The sequence below is a fragment of the Peromyscus leucopus genome, chromosome 14, assembly GCF_004664715.2.
Source record: "Peromyscus leucopus breed LL Stock chromosome 14, UCI_PerLeu_2.1, whole genome shotgun sequence".
Lineage (NCBI taxonomy): Eukaryota > Metazoa > Chordata > Mammalia > Rodentia > Cricetidae > Peromyscus > Peromyscus leucopus.
Genome location: NC_051075.1, coordinates 56,804,800 through 56,830,207, shown reverse-complemented (window position 1 = coordinate 56,830,207; position 25,408 = coordinate 56,804,800). Strand labels below are relative to the sequence as shown.

Below are 25,408 nucleotides of genomic sequence, written 5' to 3'. Positions count from 1 at the left end.
ACATTCTATGGGGGACTCTCACAGCACTTAGAGGAACATGCTTTATAGAGGCATAGTGGTTGGAAAGAGAGTGGATCATAATTTGGGAGAACATGCAAGATTGTTTCTCCCTGGGAAGGGGCAGAAGGACAGCACCATAAAGAACAGTATGTTTTCCATGTGACACAGTCTTAAGGAACCTAAGATGTTATATTTATTTATTTATTTATTTTACAATGGCATATTTATTTATTTCATAGTACTAGGCCCAGTGACCCTGCAGAAGCAGCTTGGTAAATGCAAAGGTCCTGGGTCAGATCCAAGTGTGATGATAAGCTGTTTTGACTTTTGTGTAGCTGAGTGTGCTAATGGAAGGTCCTAGTCACACACTCAGTAACCTAGAACTGCCCTCAAAATGGTAGACATATAAAATGTGAAAATAAAACCTTTCCTTCTCACTTATTCCTTCCCGCATTAAGAAAAGATAGGGGTGGGGGGAAGACAGTCAACATTTAGAAAGAATGCAGGTAAGCTGTGCCATGTGTGCAGTGTGTGTGTGTGTGTTTGTGTGTGCGTGCGCGCGTGTGCGCGCGTATGTTATGATGAAAGCATGTGTAAGGCAGGGGGTGTCCTCCTGGGCAGGAGTCTGCCTTGCCCCAAGCCTGTTACTTTCAGTTCCCCCTCCTCCTGAAGTAGAGTCAGCCCGCTGCTGCCACCAGCTCCCAACTGCAAGAACAGCTGGGGGAATGTATTTAAGCACAGAATCTTAGTGAAGAGCGTAAATCCCATAAGGGGCAGCTGCAAGCCGAGCGATCACCAGCCTGACTGAGCTATTTTGGGAACCATCTTAACTGATTGTCCAATCCCCACCCCCACCAATCCTCCAATCCACCTTCTTCTCCCAACTCCCCCCACCCACCCCCACCAACCTGAGCCATCCAAGATTGACTGATCAATAATATGATAATGAACAGGCAACCAGGAGAACTTGTAAACAACTGCCACCAGTAGATAGATGCAGAGGAGATACACAATACAAGCGACATGATTGAGGCTTTGGTGTCTCTACACAAAGAGCCATATAAAAATTCAAGCATCACAGATGGGCTGGGAGGAGGGAGGGGAAGGGAGCCTGCAATATACAAAAAATATCTTAAGCAGCCTCTCTCTCTCTCTCTCTCTCTCTCTCTCTCTCTCTCTCTCTCTCTCTCTCTCTCTCTCATCTGTAACTGAATTCTTGATTTAGCCAGGCAGGATAAAGTGGCTCAATTCTGTTTGCTTCTTACACTATTATTTAGGATGTTTCAGTGATACTGTGTGGTGACACATGTCTTATGGGAAGAATAAAAATCAGCAGCACTGTTTCAGGGAATCTTCAGAGGAAAGTAGCTTGCCTTGCTCTTAAAGACCTGAAAACAAAGCCTTTTCCTTCTTATCATATGTATATACGCACACACACACACACACACACACACACACACACACACACACACACACGCAGTTGCCTCCTCACAGCAACCTGGTTACAGGAGCTCAAAAACAATACTGTAAAGGCTATCTATACAGGACTGCTAGTCAGAAGCAGGCTAAATGTCTCGGCACTAAACGGCATATATATATATATAATATATATATATACATATATACGTATATATATATATATATACGTATATATATATATATATATTTTCCTAAAAGAAAATAGGGTTTATTCTTTGTTTTCAGTCTCTCATAGTGGACAAGGAGTAAAGTGGAACTCAAGGTGACAGGGTTCAGAAGCTCTGGGGCTCGGGTAAGCAGCTGTACTGCCTCTGTCTTCCCTCTGCATCTGCCTTGCCTTGAATGTATTTTTCAGCCTCTGGAGGCCAGAATATTCAAGCTGGATCACAGTATTCACGGACACAGCACATTTCTGCAAGCTTCCTGTTGTCCCTAGAATAAGATCTATCCCCTCTTCTTGGACTGACAAGAACCTGCCAGGTCCTCACTCAGTTTCTTAACTCCCCGACCCCTGCCCATGGACACACACCTCTGGCATGCCCTTCTTCGCTCTCTAGCAACATGTCTCCTATCGGTCATAGGAACACAGCTGCCCATCCCCACCTTTGTGCTGTCATGGCTCTCTGACTGCATGTCTTCCCCACAGGGATGGCTTTCCCACTCATTCTCATCTCAGCTCTGTGGCCCCTCTTTTGGACCCGCTGTCCTATTTGCCCTCTTATACCTGGTCACTCCCATTCCTGTTGCTTAGCCTTGCTATTCATTATTCATTTGCAAATTGCCTCACTCTTCTCTGTAAAATATAAGCTGTCTTATTCACAGCTGCATTATTAGCACTTAAAAATATTGGCACTCAATAAATATTGTATGAATAATGTTGAATACACTTAAGTTTCCTCTCCGAAAAGGGGAATCATAATACCTCATTGGCAGGGTTGTTGAAAGGACAACCTAAGAAAATGAACATTAATTTTATTCACATGCCTGAAATTTGGAGCTCTTCAAATATTTGGCTTTGTTTTCTCAGAATTGGGGAAAACTCTCTATTATTGTAACCATCCCAAGTAGTGCTTCTCCATTCTAAGGGCTCAAAATTCATTGAATATTTTTCAAATGCTCTCTCCAAATAGATTTTCCTAGCCTAAGATTACTCCTGTATATTAAATTGTTTTGAATCTTCTTGGCTTATTTATTAAACAATAAATGATGAAATAAACTATTCATTCATTCATTCATTCATTCATTAAAATAGAAACAGAGCCCCAAAAAGCCTTTGGGTTTCTCAGACTACACATGGAAGCAAGGCCACATGTTCGTTCTTCAGTCCAGAGGATGTCCATCTTGCAGTGCTTAAAAGATAGATGGACACTGTTATGACTGTAGACAGGTGAGATCAAAGCTGCAAAGGCCCTTGAAAAAAACCAGTTAGTCCCAAGAGGGCTGAGGGGGAAATAGGAAATGATATAACCAGGATCAGTAAACAACTTCTTATGTATAAATTACTCTGGTTGCTAAAGAACTCTAAAAAGAAATCAAATTATTTTCAAATCCCTAGAGATAGAACTTGGGCAAGATCATTGTGGCTGTGGTTTGAAATCTAGGTAGGTAGATGGCAGATGGGGGCATGTCATCTCCAAAAATGTTCATCCCCAACTCCTAGGTTACAACTCTTCAGAATTTTAATCTTCCCTCCAGGCAGCTGTTTCATGAACAGAACTCAGTGACAAATTCCAGGAGCAATGAACGATGACTGCCTGAGTCTTACCTCTTATACAGGGCCCAATATAGCTTCCAGAAAACCAACACATCCCAGCCTACATGAGAACCCCCTTCTAAGTCTTTCAAGACATCATTTGTCTTCTACGGGACTAAAACCATTAAGGTACAAATATACTGTTAAGAATATTAATTTTTCTCTGCTCACAAAATTTGACCTAACACTAGTTGAAACCACGGCCAAGATCCATTTGCATTTGAAAGCTGGAGGCAATTGTCCCAGAAGACTGTTCTTGCTTCCAGTGGAGACTACTTTAATCTGACCATGTTGAGGCATTCATTCACCTTCCTAACTTCCTCTCCTCCACTTTTCTTCATTGAAAAATAGCTGAAATTAGCCATTGTTACACAGCAAGGCATAGAGAAGATGCGTACAAGGCACACATCAAGAGGGCAGTAGAGACTAAACTGCCGCTCGACTCCTCTGAAGCCCACTTCCAAACTCTCAAGTATGTGCTATCTTAGTTGGTGGTTTAATTATGAAATACCCAAACTCTTATGATTACAGCTGTTTTCCATGAATGGCTGCTTCTCTAAAAGTAAAATATTGGGCTAAGTAGTCACACCTGGAATCTGGAATAATGCTCAACAAGAATGACTGAAGAGAGTAGTCGATTGTGTTAACTCCTTCCTGGGGCTCCAAGAAGCAGCTATCATTGACAGTTTGATTGATATAATTAAGTGCAATTAGAAAGGCTGATAACTATTTTTGATTCATGAAACAAAGCTAACCTGTTTTTGAGCTTGTAAAAGGGATTCTTTTGAAAGTCTTTCTCACACAAAGACAAACAGAGAACTTTCTGGCAGCCAAACATTTTCATGTGTGATCCCAAGAAGAGGCTAAGAAGAGAGAACAATTTCATCTACACCAGTGATACTTTCACTGTATGTGAAGCAACTCTAAGTGGTGATGATAATTATGTGGATCTTTGTGGACTGTGACTGTACCCCTATTGGCATTCCACACCATAGGGTTTCCTAGGAAATGTGAAAACTCCACTAAATCATCATTAAATTAACATGTTAGGATTGTATCCATTGAAAATCATGACTAGCATCATCAAACTGATACCTACAATTTATGGCTTGAAAGGAAAAGTGTAAACTTTACTGTAATATTAAGTGACAAATCTCATGGTTTTGGATTTCCAAATAGTTTAGTGGAGAAATTATATTTCTACCATCCTGTTCTGAAGGAAAACATTTTCTCAGCTTATTTAACTTCCATGTCTGATCAAGATGTATTTCTTTCTACTTTTTTCATTATAGATGATTATCGTACCAGGAAATGGTCTTTGAAATGTGATTCCTGACTTTAAGGTTATGTGAAATATTTTAAATATTTGTTGAGCTTTTAATGCTATTCAGTGAAGCTTCTATAGATGCCCAATGCAGCATTAATTCCTTGTTGTCAGAGATGGAAGCTGAATGTGACATGTACAACAGAAATTTGGTACATTTGGCCCTAGACATGATAAAGACATATTTCAAAAACATTCTTTGCAAAATATTTGCTGCTAAAAGACATCCACTGTCAATAGGACAAACTGCAGCCTACAGAATGGAAAAGATCTTCACCAACTCCACATCTGACAGAGGGCTAATTTTCCAAAATATATTTTAAAAAACTCAAGAAACTAGATATCAACAAACCAAATAATCCAATTAAAAATGGGTTACAGCTCTAAACAGAGAATTCTAAACAGGAGAATCTCAAATGGCTGAGAAACACTTAAGGAGATGTTCAACATCCTTAGCCATCAGGAAAACACTAATCAAAATGGCTCTGAGATTCTATGTTATATATGTCACAATGACTAAGACCAAAAACTCAAGCAACAGTTCGTTCTGAAAAGGATGTGGAGCAAGGGGAACACTCCTCCACTTCTGGTGGGAGTGAAAACTTGTACAGCCACTTTGGAAGTCAGTGTGGCAGTTTCTCAGAAACCTGAGAATTGACCCAGCTATGCTGCTCTTGGGCAAATACCCAAAGCATGTTCAATCATACCACAAGGACACTTGCTCAACTATATTCACAGCAGCTTTAATTGCAATAGCCAGAACCTGGAAACAATCTAAATGTCCCTCAACTAAGAAATGGATACAAAAAAGGTGGTATATTTACACAATGGGTTATTACTCAGCTGTTAAAAAACAAGGACACCAGAAAAGTAGATAGAACTAGAAAAATATCATACTGAGTGAGGTAACCCAGATGGAGAAAGACAAACACAGAATGTACTCACTCATAAGTAGATTTTAGCTGTAAAATAAAGAATAACCATGCTACAATCCACAGACCTAGAGAGGCAGGAGATGAGGGTAGGGAGGAGTGGGGGTGGGAGGGTGTAGAGTAGGAGACTATTTAAAAAGAGACTACTGGAAAGGTGGGGCATTTCAGGGTCAGGTAAAAACCTGACACAAGGGAATATCCAAGGAATCTATAAGGAAGACCCCACCTTGGACTCCTAGCAATAGCAGATACACAGCCTGAACTGGCCATCTCCTATGACCAGATTGGTGCCTAACCCAATTGTTATCAGAGAGGTGCCATTCAGCCACTGATGGAACCAGATGCAGACCCACAGCCAAACATTAGGCAGAGTTCAGGGAATCCAGCATGTAGTGGGTAGCCATTCCAGCTTGGATCTGGAAGTTCCAACCCCCATTGAGACTCTGGCAACTGTCATGCCTACAAGGCGGGGCAAGTGGAGGTGCCTGGAGACCCAAGACCTGGATGGGGGAGCACTCTCTCTGTTCTAGGACGCTGAACGGTGGAGGTGGACCTAGCAGAGCTCCAGAGAACACCGCTGGACTGTGATATACCTTCCACAGACCCTGCGACCTACCTATCCCTTAATTTGTAAGTTACCCACTAAATAAATCTTCCTTTTAACTATGTGGAGTGGCCTTAATTTCACCAATACCAGCAGAAGAGGAGAAAGGATTGTAGGAGCCAGCGTGATCAAGAATACCACAAGAACACTCACAGAATCAACTAACCTGGGCTTAAAAGGACTCACAAAGACTGAAATGACAACTAGGGAGCCTTCGTGGAAATGACCTAGTCACTCTGCATATATGTTACAATTGTATAACTGGGGTCTTTTGTGGGACTCCTAACAATGGGAACAGGGAATGTCTCTGACCCTTTCACAGGACTTTGGAACTCTACTCATCATACTGGGTTGTCTTGCCCAGCCTTACTGACTCTTTCACAGGACTTTGGGACCCTATTCATCATACTGGGCTGTCTTGCCCAGCCTTAATACATTGGGAGGTGCTTAGTCTTACTGCAACTTGATATGCCATGTTTTGTTGATACTCATGGGAGATCTGCCATTTCCTAAACAGAAACGGAGTGGGTTGGGGGTGGGAACAGAGGGGGACATGGGGGGGGGAACTGGGAGGAGAGGAGGGAGGGGAAATTGCAGCTAGAATGTAAAGTAAATAAATAAATATGTATTTTAAAAAATAAAATATTTGCTGTTGTCTCTTCATAGCCACAGAAACTCTAAGACACCATTACATACATTCATACACACACACACATAAAATATATATATATATATATATATTTTATGTAGGCTGTTGCTTTGCCTTGTTGACTATATCCTTTGCTCTACAAAAGCTTCTCAGTTTCAAGAGTTCCCATTGATTGATTGTTTCTCTCAGTGTCTGTGCTACTGGTATATATATATATATATATATATATATATATATATATATATATCTTTTAGTACCTACTCTCCCAAGCAACTATACTTTAGAAAGTTTATAGTGTTAGCAGAGATGCTAAATTTTGGGTTCTACCTCTAATGAAACTTTATTAATTCTCAAATTGAAGACCCTGACAATTAATCTGCACACCTATGAACATATAATTTTTGACAAAGAAGTCAAAAGTATACAATGGACAAAAAGAAAGTATCCTCAACAAATGGTGCTGGCATAACTGGATATCAGCATGTAGAAGGCTGTAAATAGATCCATATCTGTCACCATGCACAAAACTTAAGTCCAAGTGGATCTAGGACCTCAACATAAATCCAGCTACTCTGAACCTGCTAGAAAAGAAAGTAGGAAGTAGTCTTGAATGCATTGGCATAGGAGATCACTTCCTAAATATAACACCAGTAGCACAGACACTGAGAGAAACAATCAATCAATGGGACCTCTTGAAACTGAGAAGCTTTTGTAGAGCAAGGGATATGGTCATCAAGGCAAAGCAACAGCCTACAGAATGGGAAAAGGTCTTCACCAACCCCACATCTGACAGAGGACTGATATCCAGAATATATAAGGAACTCAAGAAATTAGACATCTCAATCAAATGCAAATTCAGAATTTAACTGAATCTGGCCTAAGAAGTTCCTTTACAGCCTCCATAAAGGATGGGCTTGAGAAGCAAATTAAGACAGTCTGCTGGGGCTCTTACTTGTTTATAAAAATATTTAAGTATGCCACAAGTAACTTAGAAGAAATATTTTACTTTAATCAACTAAACTGGGAATAATAACTCAGGATTTCATATTCCCTGAGATCATTTATTATGACAGGGGCTCACAGAGATCTGGCTGCCTCTGCCTCCTGAGTGCTGGGATTAAAGGTGTGCGCCACCACTGCCTGGCAACTTTTCTGTAACTCTTAATAGAACACAAAATTCATTACTATTCATCTCAAACACTGGTATCAAAATTATTCCCTAGAAAAGTAACTTCTTTTTATTGGAGGTAGGGGGGAACTCTAACTTCTCTGAGCCGGACTTAATTCTCTTAGAAGAACTTCTTCAAATTCTGCTTAACTGAAGAAAAGGACTTGAATTTTTAGCCAATTCAACACAGGACGTTTTATTTAGACACAGGAAATTCTCTTTGGATTTATGTTTTTATAGCTCCTCCCCCCAAAGTATTTCAACTAATTTTCTTTCTCAGCATTCAAAAAATTATAATACAAGACCAGACCAGATATGGTAGTCCCTGTAAAATAATATAAGCTGTTTCTTTTGAGGAGAAGGTATTTTTTTCCTAGTCTATAGTAGTCAATAAACTGATGAGTCAGGGCTCCTAAGAATCCACAGTAAAAACTAATGGCCAAACAGCAATTAAAGATCATTAATTATTGTAAAATACACTCGATTGCCTGACTGATTAGTCTTGTGGACTTGATACATGGATTTCTTAACTCTACAAGTATAATCTCTGATATTGTGATCTCATCATTTTTTAAAGTATGATTTAAATGGCATTTTAATTGCATTTCAACAAAAGTATTGGCTTGCTTCTAGTATAATAATAATAGACCACAATTTATGAAAAATTTACTTTGCAGACACTGCACATAATTGTGAATTTTCCTCCCCAAGTGAATAACCAAAAACAAAACAATGGATTTAATGAGTCACAAAGAGCTCCTTAATGCACTTAAAGATTTTAATATAGATCCCTTTAGTGGAGACAGTTCAAGATAGACATAAATCCCTTTCTCTTCTCTTTTCCCACCAAGCTAGAGTTCCTGTCCCACAAACACATCAAGTATATTCTTCCACAGTGCTTGACCTTTGTGAGGAGTAGCTTGTGAGTGCTCTCCCTCTCAACCTTCTCAAGGCAAGATCCTTCTCAGAGTGTGTGCATCAAATGTCTAAACTCAAATGTCACTTTCTCAGAAAGGCTTCTGGGACTGTCCTTTACAAATTCTTACTTCCTCTCATCTCCAGGTATTTATTTTACCCCATTTAACTTTATGTATTGCCATTTGCCATCATCTGTACTCAACTATGTGTTTATACAGATCAGGCTTGGTCATGTTCAGCATTGCATTCCTAGGAATAGAATAAAAATCACCTTTAGTAAATAGTTCTTCAAACTCCCTTATGTCTTAGAATTGGGAGTTCTGGGTAAACTACTTCCCAAACATCATTTCTACATATTTACATTTCCTATGATGTAAGCACGGGAATCAAAAAACTAAGGTCTCTGGCTCCAAACTGAGTGCCTACATTAGTAAATCAAGTTTTGTTGGAAGCCAGCCTTTGCCATCAGTTTATGTGCTGTCTACAACTACCTTTTGGACACAGTGGCAGAACTAATAGTAGTGACAGAGTCACTACAGCATTTACTATCTGGCCATTCGTAGGAAAACTTAGCTAATCCCTAAAAGGACTCCTCAAGTCTTAATGGAAACACTCAGAGATGAAGTTTATTCACAGCCAGTGACTCCCAGGGTGAGAAGAGCACTGAAGGCCACCATTATTTCCAGATAAAGCAACATTCTTTATAAGAGAGGGCATAAACATGTAAGCCAGCCTGCCTTCCCCACATGTATTTTAGCATCAATAGAATTACTCACGGGCAGCACTTAGATCAATAATAATTGAACTATAAACTAAGTGGTGATTTAGAAAGGAAAGCTAAACCAAAATGTAATCACGTAAGCATGGAATGAAATCCTCATCAATAAGTGCTTGCTACCTGCAGTAAATGTGACATGAACTGACAACCTAACTCTGGATGCAGGGAATTCATGTGAACCAGTTCTTTGACACAAACCCATTTGAACTGAAGGACATTACCACACTGTAGGACAGTAAATGTCTTCAAAGGTGGTAGCAATAAAATCATGCATCACCAAGTGCGCAGTTACACAGAGCAAAGTATACTTGTAAGAGTGCAAAGTATACTGCTAAGTACAAGGAAAAGCTCTTCTGGGAATACAAATGTTAGATGAGGTCTAGCTCCCTGAAGGGATGTTGTCATTTTCTTCTGACATTGTTTTGAGTAAGGACTGGCCATGAGGCAAAGATAGTCAAATCACTCAGCATGTCAGCTCCAACTGCAGAGCCCCAAATCATAATGGAGGCAAGGCCATAGCAAACCAGTACAGCTGCTCAGTGGAAGCCTGCATAAATTATTCCTTCCAGCAAGACACTGAAAACTGGCACAGTCTGCTTACACGTAGGAACAGCAGTCATTGTGCCTTCAGCCCGCGTTTCTCTTTCACTGATTAATAGAAAATTATCTTGATTTTATTCTATTGCAAACAGTGTTGAAGAGGACATGGCTTTTGTTTAAAGTATCTACATAGCGTTAAATAGTTTTTCCTTCTTCCATTACCTTTGAAGGGAAAGTCATTGGACTTATCTTTAAAGTAGGTGAAGGTGATGTGAGAAAGTAAGTCAGAAATGATGAAGATCTTATAGCACTCTGCTAAAAAATGGTGAGATGGTACATGGATAATTATTCCTTAAATGTTCTTTTAACCCCCTCTTTACCCCAGAGGATGTCTGAGGCAATGGTACATTAGTGTGATAATGTCCGAATTCAGCTTTTTAGTCGCTGTTGACTCACCAGAGAATCAAATGGTAATTAAACCTATGAATGTTGAGGTTCAGTGAAAATGGATGAGGAACTTGGCTTTCCATTCATGCTGGACACCAGGGGAAACTGGTCCATTAGAAGGAGAAGTGAGGGCCTCATGACATGAGCACTGGTGTGTATCAAGACATTATAGGGAGAACTGATCTTTGGTGATGAAATTAGCCTAGTCATAGAATTCAGACCATTAAGAAATGATAGTCAAAATTAAACATGTTTTCACTTGATAGGAAAATGAGATGGTCTGTTCTATGCCACCATGTGAAATTTTGTGGGGAAAAACAACTTATAAGATTCAACATTTAATTTTGGCCATGGCAGAAACCATGTAGAAGTGATTAGGAATTTCTGAAATACAGTACTGAAAGGAAAAAGAATGTAGAATAAGCCAATTATGCAAAATAGGCATATTGTGTTTCTGTAACTAAATAATAGACAAATATATCACAAAACCCACCATAGTTTCTGGGAGACACCATTTCTTCACTTGGAAGCCTCAGAGAGCAAGTGTGCCTCTTTGCAATGTGGGTTTCAAAGGCAGGAAACATGTGCATTTGCAGAGTCTTAGGATTTGGGGGAATCAGTGTTTTGTAGTTTCTGCCTTGAGGTTCTTTAGAATTTTATATTAACTGCATGCTTTACAAGTGAAACTCAGTGGGACAATAGGCATGAGCCAGGGATTTGGTGTCTTAGCTCTTGATTGGTCCTGGCCACTCAGTTTTTCACCCTTGTATATAGAACTATGAGTTTGGAGCTCAAGTGACTCTGAGTGTCTGTACTTGCCTCCTGTTTTACAGATTGTGGAAGAAATTATGGAGGAATGGGGAAAGCCTCTATCCTGTTCTTTGAACAAGGAGCCAGCAGCTTACATTTGCATTCAGAACCAGGTCCCACAAAGTCCTATCTTCTACATATCATTTTTGTAGGGATTAAAAGATATATGTGGGGATGAAAAATATGCCCCAGACAATAAAGTGCTTTCTACACAAGCTAAGTTTGAATCCCGAATCCCACATAGAAAGTAACATTTGGGGCCACAGTGACATATGCCTTTAATCCTAGCATTCATGAGGTCTGGGCAGATCGATTTCTGTGAGTTCAAGGCCAGCCTGGTCTACATAGTGAGAAGAAACAGAAGTACACAGTGATACCCTGTCTCAAAACAACCAAAAAACAAAAGAGAAACAAAAAAGTTATGTTTGGAAAAACATTTCTGTAATCCCACTATAGGGGAAAAGGTTGGAACAGGTAGACCCCTACCACACATTGTCCAGCAAAGCTAGCTGAATCAATGAGCTCCAGGTTCAGTGAGAGACTTGCGAAAGTTAACATGGTGGATAGCAGTAGAAGAAGGCAGCAAGTATCAACCTCAGGCACAGGCACACGCGCGCGCGCGCGCGCGCGCGCGCGCGCGCACACACACACACATACCTTATACACATGTGCATACATTCACATAATTACATACAGCACACATGCTCAAAGGATGTATGTTAACAACTGAAAATAAAATGAATCAGAGTCCACTTCCATCAAATGTTAACTTTTTTATAATATTCACTCTGTTTTTTTGTTCCTCCTGCATGTATTTCATTATGGGCAAACATACACATGCCCGTTACTCATCTCAATCAACTATATCAGGGGCAGTTTAACTCCTGTGAGACTGAACTGAACAACTGATCCCTGTGACTTCAGTAGAAGAGAACATTCAACCCCTAATAATCTGATATTCCTTGAAGAGAAGTAAAAGTCTTTGAAATTATTTTGTATAAGGTTCTACACCAGCTGCCACAAACCCTTCCATCAAAATCCTGGAAATTGCCATAGGTTCACTCAGCTTCCTCAAACACCAATCCTGTCCTGTCTCCTTAAGCATTTTAAAAGAGAAGCAATTCCCTTTGACAAATCAGAAAGGTCAGAGAAATACCCAAGAGGACAGAGAAACTGATGTTTCTATTGTTACAAGTTCAAATGATCAATGAGCAGTTCATGCTGTGAGACCCAAGAGCTTTTAAGAGCATCAGCAGACTTGGGTGTCTATTTAAATGCTAGGATATAAAGTACATGGTGGGGAGCTGTGCTCTGTTCATTTTCCTCTTCATTGAATGACATTATAGCTTTTACCATTAATAATGGGGCCTCAGAGAAACTGCCCCAGGACCAAAAGCTAATTATTAGGAGAGCAAGTTCAACAGATCTGGAAGCTCTCGGTCATTGCCCTGTGCAATACTGCCACCCAGGTTGGGAGTGCTGTTTGTTTATTATTTTGTTTATTTTCCTGGGCCATCCCTATTCTCTTTAAAGGATCAGTTTGAAGCTTATAAGAGTCTATGAAAATGATACAAGAATGGATACAGATTTGTATCTAAGATGGGTAAAACATAAAACATGAATTTGACATGTTCAGAAAAATACTAACTCAGAGTGAGTTGTATCTTAGATATCTATACAAATACCCGCTCTTTAGGGGAAAGATGAAATTAAATTTATCCATATTTAACTATAGCTTTCTAACATACTAGGACTTAGGAAGGAATTCTGAAAACACATTTTTTTTCAGAGATTGGACAAATACTTATAAATGATTTACTACAGTATTTTCATCTGTTTTGCCAAGATTTCATATTTAATGAATTTGGAATAATTTTCCTTATACTAAGAAATCTATATTGATCTTCATAGATGGATCCTGTGGTCCAGTTTCAAGACATTAAATTTAAGCTTAACGATTGATTTAGTAAATGTGAATTAACGTCTTCTCTGTATCTGACCTGGTATTGGTCAGTGAAAACAAAATAATCAGTACATCTTTCCATGTTGGGAGGGGCTGCAAGATGGATTCAGATGTGTAGGCAAGTAAATAAAGTAATGACCATGAAGTGAGAGCTCTGAGATGTGCACAGTACTATGAGACCTCAAAGGGAGACAAAGTTGGTGTGTCTAGGGTGGTAAAGAAAGACTTGTGTGGGTTGGTACAGACATCTGGGTTGTCATGGAGTGATGAGAAGATGGCTGTTAGGCAGAGAGGAGCGGTCTATGCACTATAAAAAGTAGACTATGGGTAGAGGAATGGGAGTGTACGAGCACTCAGAGAACTGGGGCAACGACAGCCTGCTGCCTAAGACTAAAGCACTAGGTTATAATGGAAAGAGACAAGAGACAGAAATATCCATATTACCAAGGATGCTCAATAAAGCGTCAGGTGCAAATTGGCAATTCAATGATGAAGGTAAATTCGATTTCAGCTTTCTAGTTACCTCATTCAATGTAGTCTATAGGCCTCTATGGTAATTCCTAATTTAGTCTCTAGCATTTAAACCCCAAGTTTATAGAAATAAACACTGTGTTAGAGTCTAGTTATGAATAATGATGCAACAGTAACATAAATATAGAACTCAGCTAAGAATGACTCCAGATGGCGCAAGGTTTCAGAAAGACAAAAGAAAAGAAATGGGATTTAACAGTGAATGATTGAATGTAGACTCCTTCACACTCACTATTGGTGGTAATTAGCTGGCCATTCACTGAGTATCAACATTCCCTACAAATAGCAGAGGTAGTAGGGATTAGTAAAGGTTCTGGAATAAGGCAAATAGAATCAGAGGGTAGGGTGAGTATGTATCTCATTTGCAAAAGGAGGATAGTATACCACTCTATAAAATTGTGATGATAATACAAACCAATCCCCATTTCTGTTTCTCACATGCAGAAAGCAATCAATGGATGCTATTAGATTTTACATAATTGGTAAGAATCTATAAAATCCAGGCACTTTAAGACATAAGGTACAGGTGATCAAAGATTCAGTGTCCTTATATACAGACTTAGCCTCCAGTTGTGACAAAGGAATGAAAAGCCTATAGGAAATACTGATAAAGGGGGAAGCATGAGGTAATGACTTCATGTTCAATTTCCATGCCACTGAAATATTAATCATGGTTTTCGATGTATTTGTGTGTCTGTGTGTGTGTTTCTTTTTAAACAAGTATACATGTGTATAAATAACCACACCATAAAGGAACATGTAAGCGCTTAACTAGTCATGTGCTGGGATGATTCAATATCTAGCTTTTTTTTTTTTTTAATTTCCCCCTATCTCTGTTTCTCTTGTGAATTGGTTAGTCATCAAAAGGCATTTGCTTGTCAATAATAGTGATCAGTGAAGCTGAACAGTCTAACTATGGGCAATTATATCTACACAGTGGGAGTTTACTTTCAATTGCTTATTTCATCTCACAAGGAGATGGCCATTCTTCTTTACCAGGGAGTTGCTAGACCAATCAGGTTTTTCTCTGTCCATCCTCCCCTGTGTTCTCCCTGTCTCTGTGGGAAAGGAAAGTTGCATGTGTTTTCCATCACAGGAAGACCACTTACAGTAAATAAGCACACTTTCACCCCGCCAGCTCTTCTGTTTCTAACATCTTGCTCTTTATTACTCCTGGAGAAGGAGTCACCCTCTGTTTATTGCTGTAGATTTGATCTTGCCCACGCTGTGGAGAACACCAATTGTCTTTCTGTCATCTCCTAAATTTCAGAACTCAATTTCCTTCCACTTCAACTGCAGCTCATGCCACCAGCATGTTAGGCTGTTTGCGTTTTTTATGTCTTTGGTAGGATCTTTGAGCTCTTTGCTTGTGTGTGTATGTCTGTGCAAGTTGTTTTTGTTTTTACTAATTCTGGAAAAAAATGTGCCAAGCTTAATTTAAATGACAAAGGGATACTTGTTTAAGAATCTAAAAACTAAATTTATAAATACTCATGGTTGCCATTAGTCGCCCTGAGATCTGCAATGTACTGGCTTCCATGGGCTCCAGTTTTTCCATCTGTAATGGTTGATATTAAACATGTACCCCAAAGTTTAAGGGGCTCCTCAGTTCATAATCACTCAATTTTTTTTTTTGCCTTAAAGAACAGTCTCTATTAAATTTTTCCTCTCATGCAACTTAACATTTTTCTACTGCAATATAACTTCAGCTATTCAGATAGACAGCCATTTGGATTATTATAACTGCTCATCACACCTCTTACTTACAGCCTTGATACGCTCTCTAGCTTTTCATTTTCTAGCAGGCTGCTGTTCAGTAGCCAACAAAGCCCTGCTGTTGACAAAGGGTAAGAGGACTGTGGATAAAAGGATAGCAATTTTGTTTCTGGATAGTACATAATCCAATAGTCTCTAAAACAGCCCAATTTCCAGATGAAAATATGTACATTTTTGGAAGGTTCACTTCCATAATCTACACTAAAAACTGAGCATTTCCTAATTTTTAATAAACTCTTTAAAATGCTTTGTGATTCCAGTTACTTAGACAGTAGAATAGCCAGAAAAATATCCAATATTCTGTTAGTTTTTTTTTTACATGTTAAGACTATATCTAGTGTCTCACTGTGTGTGTGTGTGCATGCGCACGTGTGCATATGCTTGTGCATGTATGTGTGTGTGTGTGCACTCAGAAGCCAGACTAGCCTGTAATAATGTAGATGCTGAGTTACAGTCTCTAGTCCTCATGATTGTGTAGAAAGCTCTTTGAACCTTTGAGAAATATCTCCAGCACAACTATATATACCATTTCTTTTAGAACTAGCATCCCCTCATCTGTCAATTTCCTTCTAGGGATTGATTCTGAAACTGAAAACTAAATTGGCTGAAATTCTCAAGTCAATAGGCAAAATTCTATTTGTGGCCAATGGCTTCAGGAAGTCTAGAATTCAAATTATACTCTTTTATTCTGAGATTTAGATAAAACCTGACATTACATATATAAATATGAATTATATGTACATGCTTTCCATATAATATGTATACATTGGACCTAATGAAAGCATAATCTACATTTGGATACATTTCCTCATTACCAAACAGGAATGGAGAATTTTGGTTGATAACATTAACTTTGGCAAATGGTCACTGTATAGTTTATACCTCATAATTATTAAGCAGCCAAACTATTAAAAAGGTAAAGGTTAAGGAGCTCTTCTGTAGGAATAGAGAGGATGCATTTATAGAAAGGAGACAGAAGTAAAGTGAAGAGAGCCTGTGATTGGTTATTTGCAAACATTATTTGTTCTATCACATTGGAAAGTCTGGTTAAATAAATACTGGATACTTCTCATACATTGGATTTGTATTCTGATTTTTTATATATATGGAATAACTAAACATTTGCTTGTTCATTTATGAGGCCTACCTGGCTTGGTCTGCTTAAGAATTCCTCAGGCATAAATCTCAATCTAAATTTACTTCATTGTCTCCTAATCTTCAATATAAAATTTGTGCCCTACTGATACTTAGTGAACTTAGCAACCCCCAGACATAACTATGACAGTTAAACAAAATGCATCAGAGTACATAAAAATATTCAAAGGGAAGAAGAAAAAGCAGAAATATCATTTGGGCTTAAAATTACAGGTGTCTGAAATGTTATCTCCTGAAAGGAAGGCAGGCACACAGTTTACAGAACTCTAAGCCCGTGGTCATATGATGATGTTCAAGTCAAAACTAAGAAACAAGAAAAAGGGAGAAAGACATGGCCTGGCAAACAGTCCATGTTCCACACCTCAACACAGATGATGCACATACAATGTGGAAGAAGAAACTGTTTTTGTTTAACCAAATGTCAAATTTTCTCTGAAAAATAAATCTGTGAGAGATTTACATGGATTCTTCAGATAGATGAATTGAACATTCAATTTCTCTAAGGGAAACAAGGTATGGTGGGGGTGAGGTAAAGGGGGAGACAGGGACAATCTTCAGTCTATGAGAATTTCTTCTGCATTTCCCTTGGGAATACACAATGAAAAAAATGCCTAAATCTGACATACAAATGTAAGTAGATCCTTGTAAATTAAAGTTTTTAATCCTTGTTTGGTTAGATTGATAGTATATGTAAAAATTAGACTGACACCAACTTAATATAATATATCCTAACTGCTTGGCTCATGGTTCACAGAAGAGCAATCTTCAATTTAAAAGGTTGTTTGCCTATTTATAAGGTGTTAGACAGGAAATTTTCACTATCTTATATCTTATTAAACAACTCTTCAAATCTTGTTTATACCTATGGATTGTGATTTCAACAAAATATAGTTTCTCTTTCTTTTCTCTTTTGTTATTTCTTCTGCCTTATATGAGACAAAAACACCAGCAAGTCACTCATCCATACTTAGCTCTTTAAGCTCACATTCTATCTACATCTACTTTCTTATTAGCTGCTTGATCCGAATTCTTATTTTTTTCTAAATTCTATATGAATTACAGGTGTTGACAAACACATCCAATAATACTACTGCATGTTAGATGTTCACTGTACAGAAAACATAATTCTCTATAGCATCAGGGAAATGTTAAATATCATAGAAAAGGCAGCATTAATTAAATAAAGGCACCCTAGAAAACTTTTCTTCCTCTGTTAATGTTTGGTCTGACTTGTTCTCAAAGGACATCCTCAGAATCTGGAGGTGAATGGTATTGTAGTTTCCACTGTTAAATAGCTCATTCATTTTCTACTTCTCTGAGAACAAGGTAAGGATCTAATAGCAGAGTCACCAGCCCTGATCATGTATGTAATTTGAATTATGCTGCAGGCTGGGTATGAGGAACTTAACATGTTAGCTCATCATGCCACATTTAAACAAGCTGATTGAGTCTGAAATAAGATTCTAAAAGTAGAAATACCCTTTTCAAAGAAAGCTAGCCCTTCCTTCTCATCATTGCCTGCATGAAGCTGAAGACTTTGAAAGCTACAACAGAGAATGTGTCAAGAGACCAAAACAGGCATCACTTTTCTCAGCCAGAAATCTACACTCTCATCTCAAAACTTATTTCTCTGATTTTATTTTGTTTTAGTTCCAGTTTGTATTATGTAAAAATTTATATTTGTAGCCATTAAAGGCAAAAATGTGGTGATATTATCTAATCAGACCTATGTATTTTAAAGAGAACATTTTCATTTTAGAAAAAAAATTAAGCTTTTATTAAAATGATATCAAGGTCCCCAAAGCAAATGTGTAAGAATTTGCAAAGACAAAACATTTCCATTAGTTCTGGGTGAACAGCAAGTGTTTGACACATATGCAGTGGAGAACAAATCTCAACATGGCCTAAAGGGGGCCTCATCAAAAGTTATTCATCACGTTATTAATGTAAAGTCCAAGGGGATCTCTGATGGCTCTGGAAGAGTCTGTCTTTGGCAAAACTAATTGGCTGGAGAAAATTAGAATGCTCATCACATGGATATCTACTGAGCAACTAACAACTATCACTTAAAAACACATGGATATCTATTTCCAAACATGTGGAGTTCCAAAAAGAGCATCTTTCCAGTTGAGACACTATGGTAGCATCCATCATCACTATCAGCATCATTTCTTTAGTATGTTAGCAATGTGTCACCTGTCCTCACTCAGAAAAGTACTATGATATCTCCATTTTAGAAGTGAGAAAATTGGGACTTGAAGAGATTCTTCCAAAGATGCATAGATCATTAATGAAAAAAGGCAAGTCTTGATCTCAGCTATGTGGCTCCAGGCCCCTCCTTATATTAAATTGCCTTTCCCTGTTGACATTTTAACAAAGGTCAACATTAATATAGAAAAAATAAGACAAAATTACTATGATATATTGATGCTTTCCTGTGATATTTTCATTAACAGAACAATATTAAAATATTTCTGGAAACAGTGGTTACCAAAACTTTGAACGGCCATGGTCTCTGTATATCTGAAGAAATGAAAGAATAGAAGTATCTATAGGTAACAATGAACTGCCATTTTAGTATGTGCCAGCCACATTTTGAAAATCCATTATTTCTTTGCAAATAATGTGCAAAAAGTTTGATACTATAGGACAGTATGCAAAGATAAGGGAAAAAAGGCATTCACATTTCAGTTAATTATATGTTTGTACAACCCTGTTAGAGTACCTATCAATATTTACTGATGCTTGGCCCAGCAATCCCACTTATAGAGATTTACCCAAAAGAGTAGATGTAAACAAAGACTAATTAAAAAAAAAAAAAAACATTTTCTTACCTTTTGTAGTAGTAAAAGAGTGAAAAATTACCAGCTTACATCAGTAGGGTATAATAGTTTAAAAAACAGAATATTATAAAATACTGTATCTTCTCAAATGTTGTATGATATGATCATTTAAAAGAATAAATAAGACTTTAATATTCTTCCATGAACTATTTCCTGTCTTAGGTATTTTCTTATTGCTATAACAAAATGTCTGATAAAAGCAATGTACAAAACGGAGGGTTTATATTGCATTACTGCAGCGAAGGCATGAAGTGGGAGGCGCCTGATTGCATTGTGTCCACAGTCCACAGACAGAAAGACATGAATGATGGTGCTCAGCTCACTTTCTCCTTTTATTTGATCTAGGACTCCAACCTGTGGAATGGTGCTGCCTACTGTCAGAATAGATATCCTCTCCTCAATTAATACAGTCTTAAAAGTTTGCCACAGACAAGCCCAGAAGTTTGTCTCCTAGGTGACTCTAGATCCTGTCAAATTACATTGATAATCAATGTGAACCATCCATATTCCCTTAGAGAATTTATAATATTTGAAAAAATATGTGGAAGAGTGTGTTCATGATTGAGTCGAAAAGAAGTAGGGATAATGAAAATTACAGCCAGTATGTATTACAAATTTACAGAGTATCTCTAGAAGAATATGCAGGAAAAACTGATAATTCGTACTGCCTTTGAGAAATGGCTTGTGTGGCTGAGATCGAAGTCAGAAGGGAGAATTCTGACTGCCAATGTCTTTTATTCCATGTATGTCTTTAAGTATTTAAAAGTAAAACCAATTTGATTTAAAAGGAAAAGTTTGGCTATCATCATTTAGTATAAAAAGGGAAACTTTCAGGTGCCATGCTCACAGACAGATCAATAAAGCATCATTATGCATGGGATTTTACTTTGTGATTTCCCAATCCACTAAAGCTCTAAGATAAGTGGCTATCAATGATGGGAATGAACTAAAGACAGTTTTAGAATTTCCTTCCAGAAAAAAAAAGTCTTAAGAGTGAAGAATCAGCCTCCAGGAGAGCGTGTGAAAAGCATTTCAGAGTTAAACAGATGAGTGGAATAAAACATTTCATGACTCTCAGGTAGATCACATCACAGGATAAAATCACATATTCTGATACTACTCTATGGAAAAGAGGGAGACAGAGTGAAAGGGAAAAGAAAGGCAGTATGGAGGAAGTAATAGGAGGGGGGAAAGACAAATATCTATCATAACAAAATGCACCCTGCTAAGCTATGCTTAAATTAAGTAAAAACTACTCAAAACACTGTTGACTTTACCAAAACTATAAATGGAGTAGGCTTCAAGAATGAAGGCAGGGAGCAAAGACAAAAGACCAGGAAGATAATAAAGAAGCTGATATAAGAACGGGAGGAACTCTCTAGAAAACCTAAGTAGTTTTAAGAGTCAGGATGTGAAAGAATGAATCCTTATGACAAGGCCCACATATCTCTGACAGTGTATGTCTCCTGCTGGTGTCATGTGCATGGTAAAGCAGACAAGCTCAGAAAAGTTCCCCAGTGGTACCTGGGTATTTCAACATCCATATTTTTTACAGACCTCTAGTTATGTCTAAGAAAAATATGGGACTATTATAGAAAAATTATTATGACTTCAAAGTCAAAGTAATTAGCAAGAGAGATTGGGGTTTCTACATCTGCCTACGTAATGAAACACAAGCTCAAAGTTCTCATCGGCCACAGCATAGGGCAGCCAAACTGAATGGAGGTTCAGGTTGAGAAAACAAAAGGCAAAATAAAATCTGTCAATATATATTCACTAGATTTATTTATACTATGGTCACACTTAGTAAACACAAGTGTCTAGCATTCATTCATATATCACTGGGCTTGAACCTGTAGAATGATTAAGTAGGGTGAGGGCTATACCGTAATCACTTAAGGTAAAGGCCAGCAAATCACATTCCATACTTTCATCCCAGCAAACATTCCAATCAATGAGAATACCTTACCTGTTTTTAGAATGGGTTGTCTCAGGGATTGTGGACCACCTCATGCAACTGGAACCATGGCTATAGGCAATTTCCTCCAGAATTCTCAGAAAGCAGTCCTGATTTTGTTAACTGACTCCCAGGTCAGCCTGGAGTTCAGTCCCCCATGATGACTGCCAACTCTGTTGTTCTTTTGCATTTTTAAATTAAGTTCTACATTGCAGCCTTCTTTATCAAATAGCTTCAAACACATTCTTGGCAGATGAATCAAATCTAGAGTTGACTTCAATTTAACCAAAGAACTTGTTGTGTGCACTCTGATATGTTGGGTGACAGTAACAAATGAGGAATCTATGATGAGCTTCCTAGAAGGATTTGGAAGGCAGAGGCAGTAAGATTTAGAATAAGTGATGATAAAAAAAAAAATCAGGGATACCCAAAGGAGAGAGACAGTGTTGACAAAAGAATATGAGTAGAAACTCATTGCTTCTTCCTCATAAGAAACTCCCACCATGGAGCATGATGTGGTTACTGATGGGAAGGCCAAAGGAAGCTGGCCAGAAGAAACCTCTCTGCCTCCAGATTATCTTTATCTGCCTCCATTTTCATATTTTCTCTCCTTTAAGAACAAAAATCCCCTGAAAAGTATCATTTTCCCAGAACCTCTTGCAGCAGATAAACAGGAAATACATGGCAGATGGAATCTAGTATTTTCCCTGAGTAACTTTTCAGAGAACCAGCATCCTATAAAAGGGATATTTGAAATGTTTCTGAATGTGTAGTCAAACTTTACTCATTCAATTCACTATGTCTCCTGTATGGGAAAATCATCAAAGATTCGTTCAAAACTTGAATGGAGACACTGTGCTGTTCATTGAGATGGCAGCAGGAGACAGAGCCAAAGCCTCCTCCCTCCCAATCCCAGGCCGCAAGGTGATGAGATTTTCTATACAATGAATTCTAGCTGACAATCAGGTAAGAAGCAGCAAGAACACACATTCCTATTAAAGAAACAACTTCAAACGTCAAATGAGACTAAGCTGTAAACCCTGACATGTAATCAACAAGAAGAGAGGATTAGACATTCTAATCAGTTGTACATGATTTTTCTCCAAATTTAGATGCATGGTGTTCTCAAGTTCTTCCATCCGTGTGCCAACAATACCACAGATGGATTAGAGAAGATAAGCCATACAAACAAAATGCCTTTGAGTTCTTTTTTATCCCTTAAACATCTATACTTATTACAGACTTGTGCATAATGCATCATTTTAGTTCCAATTTCAGCCATAACAATAATTCAAAACTAAACTCTACTTCAGGAAAATGTATTACATTTACTTTGTGACTCCACATTACTCTGGGTATATGTCTGCATATTTTCAACACTAAAGATCCTAGTTGGTTTAAAGAAACTCTTTTCTTTTTTTAAACAACTATGGTTCAACCGTTAAACAGTATACTACTATTCTGATGGGCTCTGTGAGGTTAACTGTCAGCATTTTATTTTATTTATCTATTTATTTATTTATTTATTTATTTATTTATTTATTTATTTATTTAATTTATTTATTTTTGGTTTTTCAAGACAGGGTTTCTCTGTGTAGCTTTGCACCTTTCCTGGAACTCACTTTGTAGATCAGGCTGTCCTCAAACTCACAGAGATCCACCTGCCTCTGCCTCCCAAGGGCTGGGTTTAAAGGTATGTGCCACCACCGGGCGGCGAACTATCAGCATTTTAAATGATTAGCATGAGAACTGAAAAGTGAGACCTCAAATCAATTGTGACCCACCCACTTATTAACTGAAGACCAATTATATTCTTGATGTTGTGATCAAAGTGGGTGGAGAACACACCCTTGCTGCAATTTTTCCTCTCAATGCCATTTTCCATGTTCTGAATAGAAAACATTCTACCAGGCTTTCCCAGGGAAAATAATTCTGGTATTTATCTCTAGTACCATCCAGGACTGGTCATATGGAATATATGAAATTGGCTAAACCAACAGATGGGGCTCAAACAGAAAACCACCTGTTGACATCTTGATCTGATAGCCTCCAGTTCTTTCCAAGAGAGTCTCAGAAGCCAGCACACTCTTGATATGTGAGTTTCTACCCTCATGTTCAGTTTCTGTCTTTTTTCCCCTGTAAGTCAGTGCAAAAGGAAAGGGGAAAAAATCTTCTCATAGCAATGCTGTAATTTTTAAAGAAGTCAGATTCAAGTGATGACAAACAGGATTCCAATATATGAAATGTCCAGAAAGGACAGATTTGCAGAAAAGATGTCCATCAGTAGTGGTCTGGGGCTAAGGGGAGAAGCAGAGATTAAATGCAGATGGATAAGTGAGAAATCTGGTAGGTGACGACAATGTTCATAATGTGATCTAGGTGATGTCTGTACAAATTTATAGACTCAATTAATGTGATTGAGTTGTAGGCTTAGGATCACTGACTTTAGGGGATAAAAATTATAGTCCTAAATGCTGTTTAAAACACTACAAATTTCTAAAACTACAGGCTATGAAGACAAAGAATGCTTTAATTAGGCTTTTAGCCATCTAAATATCATGAGGAATTTCTGCCTAATTAGAAATATTTTAGCACAGCAAAATAGGACATTGCTTAAAATAAGTGAAAGTAATGCCAAGATATGCATAAAACTTTCTATGAAGTATTTGTTTATATATTACATATAATATATATATATATAAAATATATATATTATATATATATATTCTTGCTTTTCCTTAAGTTATAAAGAACATGTCCCCTAAAATGTATAGCACTATGCTTTATTAATGTCATCCTGATACTATAGCTAAAAAGGAAGGCTGATCCAGCATCTGCAGAATTCATGTACAATGGAATTAGCAAGTCAGTGAAAGATACAAGTTAGACAGTTTGCTCTCCTTTCTTTGCTTTCATTCCTCCAGGAAGACTCTAGAAAAGGCCAGAAGCCAGATACCACCATGACTTCTGTGTGCTAGGATGTTCAAATAATTGAATTGCTCTTCCTGCATGAAGTCCAAAGACTTCATTTCCTATTTCCTTTACATGCAGAATGGAGTCATATCTGGTGAAGACAAGTGTACAGAAGTGATGAAGGCTACTTTCAGGCAAGGCAGTGTAGCATATTGTTTAACCACCCAAGATTTCTCCTCGATGTGGATACAGAACTGAAGATCTCCAAGGGGGTTGGGGCACCTCATGGAAGAATTCTGCTATCTTGAATTACGTCTTTGAAAGGAGTGGTCTGGGAGAGCCATTCAACTGGCACTAGACTTCTTCTAAATCAGAAAGAAATTCTTCCTTTGTTTCGAGTCATTGGAATTTTAGGATGACTTGTTATATCAGGGAGTATAGCCTAGTTGATATAAGACATAAGAGCCCTCAATGAACATTATCCCCTTTTCTCTTTTAATCCTTATGACCTATCCTTTCCATTTCCATCTTTCTTTTGTCTTCCTTTTCCCTTCCTGCTTATCTATAGTTGATGTTCACTTTTAAGACAGAGGAAGAAAGATAATGAAGTTTTTCAGCATGTATGTTCTTAGGATCTTTCAAGAGCTTGGACGCTTGAATGAGCAATGGGGAAAATGGTGAATTGTACTCCTCCTTTAGAGGAGCCATAGTGAGTCTGTTTGGTTAAATGTAGCATCCTCTCCAAACACAGGCTTTTGCCCACCGCTCTCAAATTTCCCACAGTGATAAAGGCCAAGGAAGAAATGTCAGAGTTGGCAGCCACCTCTGGGTCATGAACTTTGCATTTGTCATCTACAGTTTTGGGTAG

General features: G+C 38.1%; 1 protein-coding gene across 1 annotated transcript in view; it reads right to left on the bottom strand.

The window, feature by feature from the left end:
* Window positions 1-25,408, bottom strand: part of Nrxn3 (neurexin 3) — a 1,620,870-nt gene that overhangs the window by 972,600 nt on the left and 622,862 nt on the right.